Raw genomic sequence first — 14,328 nt, forward strand, 5'->3', positions numbered from 1 at the left:
GCTTTCACCAGCTTCCTTACCCCAGAAAGAGCCTGAGACCCAAGAGCAGAGCCGATCTGAAGTGGGCTTTATAGCATGACCAGTCCTGACCAGTAATAGTGAAAGTGTGTCTGCCCACACAGAAGGGGTTACAGAATTGAACAGGAGGACGTGGCTAAAGAGCTGGTACAGAGAGTGTCAAAGCAGGTAAATAGGTATAACAGAGTGAGGCCAGCCCTGCTCCAACCTGTGAGCAAAGCTGGATAACGAAGGAACTTGAAATATGACTGGGATGCCTGAAATATAAAGCTAGGCATTCTTTATTTGTTTCCAGACAATGGGCAAAGCTGTTTTTGCAATTTTTGTCCTGTTCTTTTTCTTGTATAAAAACATAGAGAGTATGGCCAAGCTTCTCCTGATCATTGTCCTCTTTCCTTAAACAAAAAAAAATCTCTGTTTCCACATTCCCAAGGAGTCTGATGACATATGAGCATAGAAGGGCTGGATCACAGCTAGAAGTAGGAACATGCCTTTGGGCTGGAAGTTCTAGCCACAGTTTTCTGTATTTTAGAAAGAAAAAACATAACAAATAAACAGTCATGACAACCTGAGAGAAAACTCTCTTTCACTGTTTGTCTCTATTTAACTCAGACGATACCATGAATCGCTAATAAAAAGCCATTGCTGGAAAGTAAAAATAAAATGCCAAGTGTCTTTTCATCAATATGAAACATCCCTGATCATGCAAAGACCAGTCCCTGCAGCCTCTGCTCACGTGAAAGGTGTTTACTCACAACTAGGTTTGCAAGCACTAAAGCATTATGCACACAAAAATAATGATGACTTTTCTGTGTGCTCAGAGAAAGAAAGTGAGGCACCTCATATTTTCAGGACAGGATGAAAGTAGTACCTTTTTAGAATTGTGAAATGTAAGAGAAACATGGCATTTGCAGGCAGGAGAACAGTGGGGGCCCCCATCCTGTCCAGGCCTGGGTGCTGCCATTGGAGCCCTGCTTGTGCTGCAGCACAGTCCCAGTGCCCCTGCAAAAATAACACTCCAATGCTAATTTTAGCATCCACTATAATACAAAGCAATTCAAGGCATCAACAGCGTATTTCATGAGGACAGTATTTCTCTTTTGCTTGTGTAGTTCCCAGGCTGCAGTGCCATTCTCTTCACCAATCTTAAACAAACACCGCCCTTGAGATTTCCTAAATAGTTCAAAGTGGTGTCTAGGGAAACATTAGAAACATCGATATGGAAAGCCTGAATACGCTTCAGATGAAACCACTTTGAATGCCCATTTTTGTGCAAGTTCTGGGCTGGAAGATAGTATAAAGCAAGAGGTTTTTAAGATAAACTTGTCAGGAATGATGCTATAATAGCAAAGTTTTCTAAATATTTATTCCTGATAAGCTTTTCACAAGCCCTTCGCTTATCATTTCATTCAATTTTTAATGCAAGAAATGTTTGAGGAGGAAGAATTAATGGTCATGTTCTTTTCAGTCCCCTTGAAGTTCTGACTGGAATGTTTTTTATATGTTGTTTCCCTTGCTTATTTATTATAGGGAGCATTTACAAATACATTCAGTGCAGAAGCCGATGTACAAGAGACAGTACTCCAAAAGTCAGTGTTTGACAGCAGAGGCCACAGTCACCATAGTTATTTTCTATTCTGAATACATGGAGGATCTGCAGTAACTGGGACGTGCTAGTTTGCAAACACTGACACCATCTCATCAATGGATAATCACTGTTTACATGTGCTGGATATCAGCACCTGTAAACTCCTGTAACACCTGAACCTTACTCTGAGGAAATATAAGAAGGCAGCTCATATTTTTGAAGCATCAGCAGAAGTCACTACTATGAAGATATCGTTCATGGGACAATGCCTCCTGATTCCCACTCCTCATTTGTCTCTTTAAAAAGTTTGGGACATTCTCTGGCCTATATTCATCACTGTCACCACCCATCTCTAGTTTCAGGAATGTCACAGGTCATGATTAAAATAGCTGCCACTTTCCCATCCCTTTGGTGATATTTTTGCAGTGTGGGATAAAACTATCTCTCATGTATCCACGTGGGGGAAATCCAAACTTCTCCCTCTGCCTTAATGCACTCCCCATGCTGCCACACAACTTGCTGGAAGCTGGAGGAATATTCTGAGGAATTATTACCACAAGTCTGGTTTTATTCTTGTTCTCTTTGTAAATGTGGCCCACTTTTGGAGACATGGCACTAGGCTAGCAGGACTTCAGGACTGAGCTGGTTTGGCTAGTCTTAAGTTTTTTATGGCAACGTCATTACATAGCACGATGAGAGTTAGTCCTGTGCTCAGGGCCCTCAAGGTCTGGGCAATGCTCCTGTGACCTTTTCTGTGATTCCTATGCTTGGAAAAGATGCTAGGCCCAGAGAAAAGAGATTAACATTGCTTCTCTTCAATGTGCTCAGAGCTACAAAACCTTCTATAGTCCTTAATCAACAAATGCCTGTTGATACCCATTGGAACATCCATCAGCCCCAGTAAAGTTTAGCCCAGAGACTGAACCATGGACCACATCTGGCCAGTGCAACCCTTTTGCATGCACCAGCAGGATATTAAGCTCACAGTAGGTGACACAGATGACGTATGCCACAAGTGTAGCAAACCAGTTGCTTTAGGACACTCAGCTTACCAGGAAATCTTGTCCAGAATATGGATGTTTTGGCCGGATGGTCAGGATGCTGGACAGCAGGATGGTCTGAGGAGGCTGCTGCTCAGCCACAGGGACACAGTCGGCACATGGACAAGATGAAATGTGGCCAGAGAAGATGAAGAAAACAAAAAGTCTGCTGTACCTGAGGGACGGAGGTTAGGACAAGAAGCAGGCGGCCCATCTGTCCTGTCACTGCCTCCCAAGACTGTTCCCTGCCTTCTGCTCTCTCTCATTCCTGGTCCCACTTCCTAGTTGACTTTCAGTCACATTCCAGGCCTGCCTGCTTGCTTGCAGACCATCTCCAGTCTACTACTACTAATGTTTTTATTGGCCAAGGACCTAAAGCCTGTCTCCCCACCACACTGCTGTTGCCTTGCCTTGTGGTCTGCCCTTTCCTTCCTGTGCTCCATTTGTTAGGATCCTTTGCTGGAGCAGCTGCAGAGGCAGAGGGCTGCCTGCTCTGTGTGCAGAGTCAGGGAGCTGTGCTGGGTGGGGACAAGGGGATGGCTCCCAGCCAGCATCCCCAGGCCAGGGCAGGCAGCCTGGCAGACAGGATGTGATGGGCAGAGCTTAGCACAGGCAGCAGGACACAGGCTGCAGCCAAGAGGCAAAATGCCAAATTTCAGTGGTGGCTGGATGAAAGGACTTCCTCAGCATCCAGGCGGGAGCTGCTGCCATCCAGAAAAACACCAGACCAAATCTGGGCCTGGGGCAGGTGTTTCATCCCATTATCCCCTATTTTGTTTCTGACTCATTCAGTCTTCTCAAGTTAAAGCAGCTAGTTGTCCTACCAAGCTGACCCTATTGTAGTGGGTTTAACAAGGGCCGTAGATGCGATGGCACAAGAAGAAAATGATACAAATGTTTTGAAATAACCCCAGCAGCTGAGGGAATCTGCTAAACAGAAAACAGAAGGGGTCTGCCCAGTCAGTTTAGTGTTTGTGCATTTTCCACAGGTTAAAACTGATTTGAACACATCTTTCAGACAAAGAGCCATCCCTCTGCCCTGCCCTGACAGTTAACAATAACTACCAAGTACAAGCCTTACTGGCATCTAGAATGAATTTAGAGTTCCTTTGGCCCCAAAACATTCTGGATGTCAGTGAGAAAACTGACAGGTTCAGACATGCAGCTTCATGCAAATGTACTGCTTGTCCCTCCAATAAGTGTGTACGTTTTGGAAGACAGTATATAAGCTGAAAACTGACCCAGGATAAAGGGACAATTACTTAGCAATAGAAGAACAACTTGCAAGAAGCTAGCTATCTTGCACAAGGAAGTTCTCTAGATTCCTCCAGTATTAATAACATTGAATTATAATATTTATACAGGCATATAAATCTAAATTTTATACACTAAACATTTACTGGACATTAATCAGTCTCCAGTGCATCTGACTCCATTTCAAAGTGCAACTGCTAGATTAATGACTGTACTGTAGCTTCTCCTGTCTTTTTTTTTTTAAATAAAAGCACTTTTTGCCACTGTGTCTTATGTGGAGCCTGATCTTGTGGATATGGATTATGTGTGCTCTGACACTTCTTTACAGTAACAGCAGATGAACTCATGTTTTTATGGCATATTAGTGGGACATTGGGATTAAGCTATTTAGACTTCCCAAGGCTGAGGTATTTTGACACTGATGCAGAATGGGACCTTGAGGATCCCTGGGAGCATGGTTTTACATCTTGAACATAAGGCCCCCATAAGTTTAGGCAAGTTCTGAGACAAGGCTTCTGAAGCTAACAAATCTCAGATGCGTGATGTCCAGTGGTACATACAGTTTCGTGGCTATAGCTTACCAGCTGCTTGCCTCACACCCCTGCAGCTTATAAGGTCTGTAATATAAATGTGCAAATGGTAGGATTTGGCAAAGAGTCAGTATAAAAAATGAGGTGAAAAAATCTTCATGTGAAAATATGTTAAAAGAGAAAACAGAAGTTTTGAAACCAAAGCTAATCCATTTGTCCTCTTGTTTCTGCTTTCTACGAAGTGACAGTGTTACAACATAAAGAAGGCTGCTGCCACTGGTGTATTTAGCATCAGAAAATAATGAAACTCTTGTAAAAGCCTGTCCTGAAGCCCCCGAAGCCAGGAGCTGCAGAAGGTGATGAAGGGTGGCTAACTGGAGAAGGACCTGTGTCCTTAGAAGTGAACCTGCTGTTACGGAGTACTCGGATGTAATACAAAAATAGCACATACGTCATGCTTGTGTATAAATTGCATGTGAAAGATTGCTTTTGAACAGGAAGCTTCCCCACTACAGGAAGCATCTGGAACTAAGTCTGTGTTGCAGTCTAAAAGACTATTACTTAAAACACTACAGAGAAGAATGAATGCAAAGCTTTTTGCAAGTAGGCTGGGAGAAATCTAGAGCTCCACAACCAACCAAGTGGGAAAAGATGTAAGTCCTAAACCTCTCTGAAGATTTCAGTCATTTGGCAGCTATGTCTTTTGATCAAATCAAAGTGGCTCTAGAGTATACAGCAGACTGATTTCTGACCCCTCCCCCCAAGAGAGTATGAAAAATCAATGGGTAGGACCAGAGGAAGTTCAGATCAGCCAGCAGGATCTCTGTGCTGGTCCGTGCACTCATGGAAGCACATGCTTCCATGGAAGCACATGATACTGCTCTTTCATGACTAGGAGAACTGGCTTATGCAAGGTAGTGCATAATGCTGACATGCTTGTCCTTTGCCTACCCTTCTCTATCCCAGTTCAGTCAAAGGAATGTTCTCTAATATTTGTTCAGATGTTGAAAAAGAAAGTTAAAGTGTTCACCAATTTAGTTTGTAGCCCATTATTGAATGCATGACTAAGAATGTAATGCAGCTATCAGCACCAAAGCCTTATATATATCATATACAGAAGAACTACATAATAAGTAGGTTTTTTCCCAGTGGAGCTAACTGTTTTGCCTCCCACATAATAAAAATAAAAAGTGGGAGACTTGCAACAGAATCTTTTCAATCTGTGATGCTGCTATGGGATGTGTTATCTAAAATATTCAGAGAAGGTAGGATGTGAGTATCTCTCATCACATTGTGAGGGCTCTGAGCAAGAACTTGTCGAATGTTAACATTACATAGAATACTTTAAAATCAGTGAAGAAGCCAGAACGTGTTAGACCCATTTACCACAGCCTAATCAACCAAGTAAGCTCAGATCATTAAACTAATTATGAGTTGCTGAAATAATTAAGGATTCCCTTCTCACATGGTATTGGTGGAATTCTCTGTTACAGAACAACTGCATAGTAAACACAAAGCATGTGCTCAGACAGTTGCTGGATTTGATAAACAGCCCTTGTTACAGCCCTTGTTTCTGAGAAACTTTGGTAGCCTTTGTGCCAACAGTCAATGACAAATAATACGAACAAGCAACATACATTCAGAGAGGTTTTCATGGGAAGATCACTTGAGTGGGGAGGGGGACATAAAAGAGAACCTGATAACTGGCACTTGAGAGTGGCTCTATAAAACTGTGGGATTCATTTCCAGACAAATGTTCTCTCTATCCTGTTTGCACAGATCAAAACTAACCCCTGATGACTGATTACATTAACTGGATGTTATATTAACTGGAAGTCTGCATTCCTGAGGATTTATGCCATACCAGGTCATTTCTCATATTCATAGTTAATCTAGAATAAAGTCAGAAAACAACTTAACTTTTTCTGACCAACATCCAACAAATTTTATAGTCATACCAGTGCAGCTTTCTGGGTAAATTGATCCTCATTCATCATAGCTCTGTACACAGATACAGATACACGTATTTTTGTGTTCACAATCAACTCAAACATTAATGCACAAGCTTAGTTGGGACTGAAATTGGACATGTTAAATTCTTCATTGTAAAGACTGCATTTGCTTCTTATATTTAAAATGCAGTTCTGATTTCATCTCATTAATTCTTTTCTGGTGCTAATTTTAACCCATTATTTATTACACATTCCATTTTTTTCTTAGAGAACAGCATCAAACCTTAGAAGTAAAAACAGGTGCAGGTGCAAGTCTGGCCAGAGCCTCTCAAACCATTAAGTGTCTGCTAGCATTCTTGACATATTAATTAAGGTCGAATTTCTGGGAAAGCCACAGGAATCTCTGACCTGAACTTAAATGCTTTCCAAAACAATCCATTCTATTATTTATGCAAATCTGCCCTAACAGTACTGTGGACAGTGTAAACTATCAGTCCAAATATCAGAGTCATGCATGGTGCTTCAACCATAGAGAATGTGTTTTTGCTGAGGAAAATACTATTAACTTAAAGTGACTGAGCAGGGAGTGTTTCAGCAGCAAGCAGAGCCTTCTCCTAATCGCCCCTAGCCTCCTCTCCCTACATTTCTCCTAAGTGTAGGGCCACCCCTGACGGACAATGGGGCTACATCCTTGATCCCAGAGCACACCCCATGCCAAGCAGGGCTAGTACAGGAGCCCAAATGACATTACATCATCAAAGCCTGAGTCTTCTGTGAAAATGATGCCTGACCATCATTTTCACAAGGGTAAATAACCTCTGTGGGAATGATGGATGTTAATATTTTCCCTCCCTTTCCCCAATTACTGTCCTGCTAATCATTAAAGCAAACCCTAGGAAAAAGATGAGGGTTCAATCCCTAGAGGCTGAAGTGAATCGACAGCCATTTTTCTGGGAGGTGCTGCTTTAGATGGGATTAAAATGGTAGATTTTCAGGAGAAAACATAAAGCTCATTTTGGTTTTGATACTGCTTTTTTATTAACTGTACATGACAGACAAAGACAGAAACATTTAAATCCAGAAAGCACTCACATAATGATTATTTTCAACCTCTTTTCTCTCGGGCTGGCAATTCTTGATACAGTGCAGCACAGTTCACCAGTTATCAAGCATCCCGGATACCATGATCAGAAAAACTCTGAATTCAGGAATTAAGGTGTTAAAAAGCATGTTCATATGTCAGTGAAAGGACCACATTTTATAGTTTATTTCAAGGTGGGGGTTTTGTTGGGTTTTTGGGGTTTTGTTTTCTTTTGAAAAATGACCTGACAGAAAATATTAAAAAGCATTTGCAGAATTGCATTAAAATTACTCTTTATCTTTCATCACATCTTCTAGCAACTATGTTTTATTATAAACAGTATAAGTGAAGTTGAGGAAACAATACAGATGAGCATGAACCCATGAAAGATTGATGCAAATTGTTAGGAGGAGCTCTTACAGGAGACTGACTTTTTACTTTTGCCTCTTTCTGCACATATGTGCACTTGCCCTGAGAAAAAGGAGATTCTATTCCAATTTTGCTATGACAAGTAAACCTTAGTTTATTTTAGAGACCATTAGTGTCTTCATTTTTTAAAAAATTCAATGTTTATATTTTGCATATTTGTTTATAATGGAATTTTTACCACTTTAGGCCAACATACATCCTTCATATTTTCCACATTCACACAAATCCTAGCAAAGTTCAGCATCAATCTTAGGACTATGTGGGAAGTGGGAAAAAATGAGAAAAACTGGAATAAGAGAGTAAGTGGATTGCCATTGAGTTTCTTGTGATTCCTGACTTTCCAGTGTAAAATGGTATTTAATTCCACAAGAATGTGCACATGTATGTAAATGTAGGATGTATAAAGAGAGAGAGAGATGCTTTTATTCCTTGTGCACTTCTTCCTGGCAGGCCTATTTCTACAGAATAAGCAGATGTGTGTGTGAGGCTTTATTTCTTAAGCAAGGAAAACCTCAGCTGAAGGGTATTCAACAGAGATGTCATGGACACTTGTCAGTTACATTTCACTTATAAACAATCAATTTCTTTTCCCTTGGTCTCTCTTCACCTGTCATCTCTAATCATCTGCCAAATCTCTTTCATTGTCACCACTTCAGCTTGGATGATGACCTATTTCAGACAGTTTTTTAAAATTTCTCATACATAAGGCTTTTATATATTTTCTTCTTGCATGGCAAATTAAGAGATTCTGTATATTTTTGATATCTCACAAATGGGTCTGATTATTTTTATATGACTTGACCCTATGAACAATTCAAACAAAATACCTGTGCAGCCCCCTTAGTACAGTGAAACATTTTGAGTGCGAAGTTCATACATACACCAGGATATATTTCTTGACCTACACAGACTTAGCCCAAAACAGACAGTAAAATAATTTAAAGTAATTCGAAACTAAAGTTTTGATTCTGTTGTATTATTTTTGTTTCAGACAGGAAAAAAGATTTTCCTCTGATTATAAATGCACATATTTTGGATGCCATATGATAGCAATGATATCCTGTCTCGTAAGCACAAATAATTCAGTGTGTAATAAAAGAAAGGTACAAGTACTGGCACTAAATACTTCAGCATTTGCGTTTAGAGGTCAGTTGAAAGAACCTTGAAGACGTGATCTTTAAAGTCTGACTGTCTTCACTTTGCATGCAGATAATTTATTGGCACTGATGCAAGCCATACAATAGATTGAGGAATGTGTTACACATAGTTTTCTTAAACATTTATTTGTTGACGTGCTACTAGGTCAGAGAGGCAGCCATGGGGTGATCTGTCCCAGAGCTCACTGAAGCTCAATAGCCCTGGAGCAGATATGCTCTCAGTCAGACAGTGGAGCTAGCTCACAGCAGGAAGAATTTGCAGCTCTCAGTACTGGTTGCACAGAGCAGAAGTATTGTCTGTTCAGCCTTGAGGAGATTGAGGGGAGACCTCACTGCAGTTACAACTTCCTCGTGAAGGGGAGGGGCAGACCCTGATCTCTGCTCTGTGGTGACCAGTGACAGGACCTAAGGGAATGCCCTCAAGTTTTCAGGGGAGGTTTAGGCTGGATATCAGGAAAAGGTTCTCCACCCAGAGGGTGGTTGGGCACTGGAACGGGCTCCTGAGGGAAGTGGTCACAGCATCAGCCTGATAGAGTTCAAGAAGTGTTTGGACAATGCTTTCAGGCTCTTGGGCCTGGTGCTGTGCAGGGCTAGGAGCTGGACTCAGTGATCCTTGTAGGTCCTTCCAAGTCAGCATATTCTGTGATTCTATGAAAAAGAACCAACTAATAATAGTGCATTCCTTACATCTGAAAGCTCTACTCTGGGGCTAAACCTGCCCAGACAGAATGAAAAGTAATACACTGAGGATCGTTTTCTGAACTAAATCAATATTTATGAAACAATCATCATTATTATTATTATTATTATTATTATTATTATTATTTTAGGGCCAGCGCAATGCTTGCACTCACAAAGCCTCCAGAAGAAGAAGAGCATAGAATAAGTTGACACCCACAGCACTGTCCTGTAGGAATCCATTAGGCAGCATGATCAGCACTGTATAAACCTGGCTTTCTCCACTCTACATTCCCTGGTCCTATATCCCACTTACCTTCATAGCTACACCTCGGTTTCATACCAGTGATGTTGCTGGTACTTTGCAAAGCAGTGATCACTTTATTTCAGATACCAAGAAATGAAAGTGAAAAAAGCACACAATAATAGTCCTGTGGGCAAGAACTGCATGGGACACAGAGGATACCAGGGAGAAAAGCCATGTAACACAAGCATGGCTAGCTGGGGACCTGGTTTAGAGCATTACCAAGCTCTGTCTTATTCACAAGCATAGACACAGACTGAAAAGAGGCCAATCCAAAGCAGACCTCCCAGGTCACTGACACCAACTCCAGGAAAGTGTCGGGGAAATGATGCACGGATGATGAAGGAATCGGGCACAAACTGGGAAGGGTTACAATGATGGTCACAATGACAATGATGATGCAATATGACAGTGACAGAAAAAGAAATTGTATGCCAGTATCTCCAGTATTCTCCTTACATCTAATCTATTGTTGCTTACAAAAACTGAAAATGAGGCAAGTGGCTGATTGGGAACTACGATTTTTTTGTTTATTTGTCTGTTTACTATGCTGTTTTCCAACTATGTCAAATAGAGACTACAGTTCAGTCAGTGCAAGAGTCACAGCCATTTTATTTTTCTTATCTCTGACATGCTGTGTCTTTATCAGTAGAACTATTTAGACAGTCAACCTGAATCAAATGGAACTTTAGCTAAAATATGTCCTCTGTTTTATGTCAAAGTTGGCTGATTTAATGTCTTTGATCTTTCAGCTAGAACATCAAGGCCAGCATTTTCAATAACTCTCACTAGGCAGAATAAAATCTGTGTCTGAGAAAACAGGCAGGATATCATTAATCTGTTTCTAAACAAACAGGGAGTTATAACAGCTCTTTAATCTGAAGACGATAGATCCTGAGATGGAATGAAGCACCTAAGTGCCAGCCAAGTTCAGTGAAAAGCAAATACGGTGTATGTCGTAATTTATTGTGACATTGTTATTTTGTGACCTACAAGAAGGCATTCTTTGTGTTGGAAGTACGTGAGAGAGATAACTATTTGTGATCAATTGGTGTATTTCCTATATGTTCTTCCCTTTTGAAAGACTGACTCTTTTTCTCTGTTTATAACGTTTTTTTTATTTATCTACTCAGTTATTTCATTGTCCTTACAGGAAGTTCAGCCTATTAATTAAAAGCAACTGGGCAAATCACTAGAGTACTTTAGGTTACTCACTGGAGAACACACACAACCAGCCTGTAAATATGAATGCAAATGTGCAAGCTGTAATGCCTTAATCGGTGAATTCAGAACTTACTGTGGTTGAGGAGAATATCTTGAGGTGAAGGCCAAAAAATAACAGTTTTACAGACTTGGGAGGCATTTCAGGATTTGCCCAACCATGATTAGATAAATGAAATATTCTCTTTCATAATGACTTTCCTGGATTTCTTTGAAGACAATAATTGAGCAGCAACTCATGATAATAAAAAGATGATTAGAGAAAGACATGCCAAAATACAATAAACATTCTGTTTAAAAGTTGAGGAATTACATAAATGTAATTCCAATGCTTTGTTACCAACACTAAAATAAGATGAAAAACATTACAACAGAAACACTCATAAAGAAATTTTAAAAACCCAACCCGGCAAGAAGTCTTCTTATAACAAAGAAGAATCAAAATGTTTGGTGTTTTGGTGCTGTGTTAGAACAAGAAATGTACACACCAAGTGGTATGTCAGTCACCAAGGCCCATGGCGAAATTAAGCATGACATCTAGACCAATGTGCTTTTCAACATTCTCCAAGCAGCATGCTTCATATCTCAGTTGTGACAACAAGACACTTTAGGCACTTTAAAACCAAATAAAAGCAGATTTCATGGGACATAATCACGAGACATTCAGTTTATAAAAGCCTTGGCAAAAAAAAAAAAAAAAAAGCACCCAAAGAACTGAAGTCATGTTCAGATCCAGGACATCTAAAGGCATAATTTCAACTTAGCCTTATTGACCTTTCAGAGCTGACGACTTCAGTTTTGTTTTTGCAGGATTCTACATCTTCACCTTCTGAAAAGCCAAACCACAGATGAAATTGCTTTAGATCAAGCTGGCATGCTTTGTTTTGTAAGTACTGCAAACATACTGAAAGCCAGTTAACTTATCAACCCCGTGAGCACTGAACAATTTATTGAGTGAGCTTATAGATATTGCTTGTTCCCTCACTCCCCTCCCCCTAAAATCAGAGAAGGACAGAAAGCACAAATTAAGATGTACAGAACCTGGAAGGAAAACAGCAATACAAATATTATATGGACACACTGAAGTTGTAAGTGGTATCTAGCAAAATACAGCTCACTAAAAGTTTTGATAAAATAGACTGCTAGCATAATGCACAGAAGAATTAAGAAATATTTCTGCATGTTGATAAGTGTACATCACAATGAGCTTACTAACAGATCTATCAGTAATGCAGAAATAAGCAATCTGGTTTTGGCATGCCCTCAGCTGAAAAAAAAAAAAAAAGTATTAAAAGAAAATTGAGACATCTGAAGTCATTGTTGGGGGGGAAGCGTAATACTGTAATTATAAACACATTATTTGTTATGAATGCTAAAATGTGCCAAAAAATGTGATAAAATTAAGCAACTGAACAAACTTAAAAAGAGGTTCCCAGATATCTACTGGCATAAGACAAGGTTAGCTTTTGCATGACAACATTGTGGATGTTGTCTTCAGATACTGAGATACTTGAACTTAATTAATTCATGACAAAGCAAAAAGGTGAAGTATATCTAGCAGTGTGAAAAGAAATACCTCCAGAGAGATAGGGTTATCTTGGCTTGGATTGCAAGCTGAATGTAAGGTAAATTTTATCAAGCTATTCAGAAATTAACAAAGAGTTTCCAGGAAATGCTTGCATTTCACATGTGACTTCAGTGATTACAGACAGCATGCCTTCAAGTGTGTTAGTCTTTCCATTAATCTTAATCTTGCTCAACTGACTTAACCTGATTGAAAGGCAAACCCGTATTTCCCACCATCATGGATTTTTTTTATTGTCACAGAAACTGAAACAGCACATGAATGAAACATGTCTAAGCAACAGTCTGCATAAATGGAGGATATTTTTCTGTTTCAGCAGACCTGGATAACGTTGCTGTAATTTGACAGCAGCTTTGAAATCATTAAAAAATCTGACACCAATGTCAGTTCCTAACAATGGGAATTTCCGTAGAAGTTTGTAGTAACCATGTCTTAGTGCAAGAGTGTGTGGAGACACCAGCAGGCTGTGACCCAGGGGCCCTGGAAAACCATGATTGCTTTTTTAGTGTTCTGTTTACAATTCAGAAGGGCCTGATTTCATTTCACTTTGACGTCCTGCAAAAGAAGCACATGAACTCTTTCCTGTTTCTCCAAGAGTAATTCTATTTCATGTATTTTTCATGTGTCCTATGTATTAAGAATGCCATTCATCTGACATGCTTTTCACATTTGCATTAGGAGAAGATTAGTTTTGTGCTAGCAGCATCTGTTTTATCTTGGTTCTAAGGGACTCCAGAGTCACAAGCTGAGAACCTGGTATCTTCAGGCAAAGAAATAGCCATACCATAGATTAGTCAGACAGATGCCGTCTGTGGAATTCTAAGTACAACATGCTTTATTTACAAGTACATACTTATTCTGAAAGAAAGAGGATTACAAGCTATGCAATGCAATGCAATCTCTTCCTTCTAGGATCTCAGTCCAAAACCAATGCCTGTTTACAGGAGAGAAACTCTGCTTTGGTAATTTACCCTGATTAGAAAAGATAACAAAAAAACTACTAAACTTGTCCAGCTATCTTTTACAGGAAAGTAAACATCTTCTATTGCAACAGTAGCTCGATGCTTTCTTGCATCATAATAAATTACATACAACCTGACAATCTTTTCATGACTTTTCTGTTTGATATACAGATATACTGCATATTGTTTAACGGTCTGGTCTGTGTAGAATATTTTATCTAGAGCTACAATGTATGGAGGGAAAATATTTTTTCCCAGAATGGATTTGTTAAATGATCAAAAATAACAAACCCCACGGACTAAAGAGGCTTACCCTGAGCAGACCTTGAAACTTGTTAATGTTTCTTGATACTAAAGTTTTACCCTAGCTATGTAAGATGTGCTACCATTTCACACACCATCTCATATACTGGGAATTTTAAGACCAGACAATGACTGCTTTCTGATGAAACTGAGGTTTTCATGCCAAACTTCTTCTAAACACATTTCTTAATTTATTGATTAAAACTTGTCTCCAGCAAACAGAAAT

General features: G+C 39.8%; 2 long non-coding RNA genes across 2 annotated transcripts in view; one reads left to right on the forward strand and one right to left on the reverse strand.

The window, feature by feature from the left end:
• LOC108449099 overlaps positions 1–14,319 on the forward strand; it is a 24,886-nt gene extending 10,567 nt beyond the window's left edge. The window contains exon 3 of the long non-coding RNA XR_001865204.1: positions 12,063–14,319. This is a non-coding gene — a long non-coding RNA (uncharacterized LOC108449099). The remainder of the gene's footprint in view (positions 1–12,062) is intronic.
• LOC108449100 lies at positions 284–3,216 on the reverse strand. Its single transcript, XR_001865206.1, has 2 exons — positions 2,659–3,216; positions 284–539 (listed from the first exon to the last, which is right to left on the reverse strand). It is a non-coding gene; the product is annotated as an uncharacterized LOC108449100 (long non-coding RNA).
• Positions 14,320–14,328: the final 9 nt, after the last annotated feature.

This window comes from Corvus brachyrhynchos, unplaced genomic scaffold, assembly GCF_000691975.1.
Source record: "Corvus brachyrhynchos isolate BGI_N302 unplaced genomic scaffold, ASM69197v1 scaffold310, whole genome shotgun sequence".
Classification (NCBI taxonomy): Eukaryota; Metazoa; Chordata; class Aves; order Passeriformes; family Corvidae; genus Corvus; species Corvus brachyrhynchos.